Raw genomic sequence first — 4,613 nt, forward strand, 5'->3', positions numbered from 1 at the left:
TTTAGGCCGTCATGTAAATGCCGCGTCACGCAAAAGCTTAGAAATTCAAGCGTAGTGTATCACAAAACCAAGAACCCATTCGGAGCGAAAATTTGTATGAATATTAGTTTTCAACTGCGCTTATACATCATTTAAGTAAAATCTCAGGGAGATCAATAGTTGTGTAGTTCGAATTTTGGTGACGTCATGTGAAAACCAGCTATATTCCTTGGTACGATGATGGCCAGAATGTACGCAAGTGCATTACAATGATGTAGGTACATGCAAATCAGAACTGTGACGGTTCGACAAACTTCTTTTACAACACAAAGAAGTTGCAAATGAAAAGTCTAGGGAAATGAAGCATTGCTCTTCACCACGGGCAAAACTGACCCGTACTACCTCGAATCCTTGCAATACTGTTATTCTTTAAACTTGTGTCAGCAATTTCACTGACTCTCACTTGAAAATTATGTTGGTAAGAAGGGTAAAAAGGGGTTGTTCAGTGATAAAAATCTTATTACACATTTTTTGTTCAACAGAGCACAACACTTGAAAATGTCCAGGGGATATTGTACACTACAACGTTCAATAACTTACTGATGTAAATATATGACCCAATTGATATGTCTGAGCACTTCTTTTGTGAACAATGTAAGGATGCATGTTTTGCTACTGGTGCTCAGTGGTTTATACATACAGTAATCAATCTCAGCAGCCAAATTTCTTGATATTATTTTCTATCTTCTTTGAATGTCCAACCATCCAGTGATTGAGTTGAGTTAGTATTCATGACAGTATTCAATAGTACATCATACATCACATCAAATCACATCTAGATCCGCCACTAGACCATAACTTGTTAAGCCTACAATACGTCTAGCTAACAAACAAGGTGGGTGTGATTATAGATTTTTGGCCTGGGAAAACCTGGGGCAACTGTCTTGCTGCAGGAAAACCGGGATCTGTTACAGGGAATTTCTTCAGAGACATCAACAACACTCAGAACTTGGGTCCAATGATAGCGTTTTAATCCAAGAACGTCACCAAAGAATATTTTACAAGGCACGACTATTTAAGCCGAAAACACGATTCTAAAGGGTTACGTAGAGTTATTAAAAAGTCTTAATAAACATTATCTCATACATTTCAGAAGGCTCGATTAGCTATAACGGAATTCATCTTGTACAACATTGATAACTGTGAAAACAATACAGGTAGATAACCGTTTAAGACAATATTATCGCAGGTAGTAATTACACTTCAACGCTTATCACAGTTCTTATCTACAACAAAACAGCAGGTGTTCGTTATGGTTAATAAACTGGAACAGTAACATCTATCTCAGAAATGCAAAACGAACTAAAAACAAATATGTTGGATTTCTATTTTTTTTTCGACAGCGACAGCGAATATGTAAAATGAATAGACCAATTTCGATATATTAAAATTCAGCCTAAAACAATAGACCCCAGTACAAGGCTCTGGGGAATAACTACAGAGTTTGGGGGGTTTATTCCCCAGAGCCTCGTGCTGAGGTCTATTGTGTTAAGCTGAATTTTAATATATCGAAATTGGTCTATTAAATGATCTGATTTTCTCTCCTCACATTCCTCCAACCTTAAAATTAATACCATTTGAATGTTAATAGCGAAGCAAAAATATATGTTTTTTCTTTTTGGTTTTAACTTTTTGTAATTTTGTATTTGATTTTTGTGCCTGGACCGCGGCATAAACCGAACAAGCCGAATTACAATGGCCTCGGGGGTCCGAAAAGATACGCAAGCTATTACCGAGAAAATTATGAAATGGATCTGCTTTAAGTCGAAAGAACAACTGCATGACGTCACGGCTCAGGATATCACTAATGTGGTTTTCCATGGTTTCCAACGGAGGTTTCGCTCTGAAAACGCGTCCGTGGAATGTTTTCCGTACACTCTACGTCGGAGGAATTTTAAAACGCAACGATCACCGGTCATTTTGGATTTGTGTTTGAGGAAAACTCGGTCAGGAAAATCACATGATTATCGTGACGTCATCGTTTTCGAGAAGCTCCGTTTTCAAAATGTTTTCCGTTCAAACGAAAACAGACAGCCGGCGTTTTCAAATTCCTCCAGTTTGAAGAGCGTTTTCGTCAAGCTCCGTTTTCGTTACGGATTAGTGTGGACGGTCGGCCTAACCGTAGAAATAGAGCAAAGTTTTCAAATTCCTCCGGCGTAGTGGACGCTGCCTTACACTGGAGTGCAAAGAATATGTTAAAGTATCTTGGAATTCGAATTAGAACATCAGAGTAGAATGAGATGCCACTGGACCTAAACAACCACACGTAAAATCGGTTTAAAAAGAAAATCAAGAGATGACTCTTTGTCATGTTAAGCTCAGAAGATTCTTATATTGATTAAGTTAATTACCAGATCCTGGTATCATGAAACAGCGGCATCAATAGAATGTCTACAGGTTCCCTCGCTTCGTTCGGGCTTGCTGGGAGTCTGTTCCCATGCTATTCAATAAAGTCTGTATGTGGTCACGCATCGAACTTCGATCTCCGGCTTCGCCGTTTGGCAAGTTTAAGTGTTCATGCAACGTCCAACACAATCTTGCTTGCAGTTGTCGGCATCGCAGTTGAAGTCGCATCCCCCACCTATGCAGATTACATGGCAATCTTTTACGCCAGCTGGACAGGTCATGTTGCACCCACCTCCGGTACACTCAAGCGTGCAGTTTTCAGCTTTACATTTACTGTCGCAGCCTCCACCAGTGTAAATTTGATCGCAATACTTGACGCTCTCTGGGCAGGTCATGTCGCATCCTCCTCCAGTACAACCAAGCGTGCAACTTCCAGCATCACAGACACTATGGCATCCACCAGTGCAGGCTACGCCGTCTGGTAAGTTAGTGTTTGTGCAACCTCCAGCACAATCTTGCTTGCAGTTGTCGGCATCGCAGTTGACGTCACATCCCCCACCTGTGCAGATCAAATGGCAATCTTTTACGCCAGGTGGGCAGGTCATGGTGCATCCACCCCCGGTACACACAAGCTTGCAGTTTTCAGCTTCACATTTACTGTCGCATGACCCAGCTGTGCAGATCAAATGGCAATATTTTACGCCAGGTGGGCAGGTCATGGTGCATCCACCCCCGGTAAATCCAAGCTTGCAGTTTTCAGCTTCACATTTACTGTCGCAGCCTCCGCCAGTGCAGATTTGACCGCAATTTTTTACACTCTGCGAACAAGTCATGTTACATCCACCCCCGGTACAGTAGCTTGTGCAGTTTCCAGCTGCATTACACTCGCTAGGAGACGAGCAGCCAGTGCAGCTTACCTTGCTGGCCGAGGAGAGCGTGATCCCGGTAAGCATAAGTGGCAACAGAGTGATGAGCGGTGGTAAATCCATTCCTTTGAGAGCAGCTGACAAATCTATCGGAGATAAAAGTAATAAACGTGATTTGAAATATTTAGTGTGCGCATCCAGGGTTCCTACTTTTGTTGTAATAATACACTTGAAAAAAATTACTCGGTCCTGATTGGCTAAAAAGTAGTGCAGTTTTCATGTAACACCAGTACAAATTTGAATCATTCGTGCAAATTACAACAGAGACATCCAAAGTTAGTACGAAGAAACTTACGTCTACCAACGGAAATCCGAGGTAGATGAAGTTCACCCGAAGCCTTCAGAAGATAGCCGAAGGTAATTGGACGTTTTTCCAGGGCTTTCGAAGATCACCCGAATCCCTCCGAAGAACAACGACTATCACCCTCACTCGCAGATTTTGGAACACCACCGACAATCACCTGAACCTTCTAAAGATTGCCGAAAATTTCCGATCACTACCAAAGATTGTCAAAGATCACTCGAAGCTCGCCGAAGACTTTGGAACATTTTTGGAAGTTTTGCAAATATTTTCGAAAATGTTCGAAGGTATTGGTCAGGAATACCAAACACACTGCAGCCTGCCTAAGGAAACAGTGTGTAGACCACATCAAATAGGATGCTTTCAAGTGTATTATTAGAGGTAGTCACATGATTATTTTCGTGCAATTTGGAATAAATAAGCACTAAAAGTTACACCCGCCCCACAGCCTCGTGCAATTTTGTTAGCCTTTGAAACATTTAATCGTGCTTATTTATTTCAAATTGCACTCAAAATTATGTGATTACCTATACAAATTCAGATACTTAAACGTATGTACTAAAAGTAAGAAAAGAACCTCACTGTAACGATGTGCTTAAGTTCTCTAGTCGGAAAGTCCCAACCCTGCGGTCCCTTCTGTCGCAAATTTGCTTACATAGCTATAGGTAGCTTGGTGGATAGAAGAGCAAGACTCTTCGTCCAACTGGATGGAGGAAAAGGAGTTTTCGTTTCTGACTTCTTCGAATTCCCTTTCAAGCTATACTGTCGGAAACTATCGGGTGACGTCACGTTCAATATCCTGGATTTGTTACATCACGTTACTGTCTCAGTAAACATAGTGTGCAAGTATGCGTGAAAGAATGATATAACATGTTCGCGGTTGGAGTGGACCTGTCAGAAAAGAGCTTCTTAACTAATGATTGTGGCTTGTAGATGGAACGTGACAAAGATAAGAGTGTCGGTTTATATAATTTCTTTGTACCTATTCGAGTTTTGGGGGG

The 4,613-nt window shown here is 41.3% G+C and overlaps 1 pseudogene; it reads right to left on the reverse strand.

Moving 5' to 3' along the window:
* Positions 1-1,869: 1,869 nt before the first annotated feature.
* LOC145483662 (uncharacterized) lies at positions 1,870-3,531 on the reverse strand (annotated as a pseudogene).
* Between the last annotated feature and the right edge of the window lie 1,082 nt (positions 3,532-4,613).

The sequence above is a fragment of the Orbicella franksi genome, chromosome 4 (assembly GCF_964199315.1).
Source record: "Orbicella franksi chromosome 4, jaOrbFran1.1, whole genome shotgun sequence".
In the NCBI taxonomy this organism is placed as follows: Eukaryota; Metazoa; Cnidaria; class Anthozoa; order Scleractinia; family Merulinidae; genus Orbicella; species Orbicella franksi.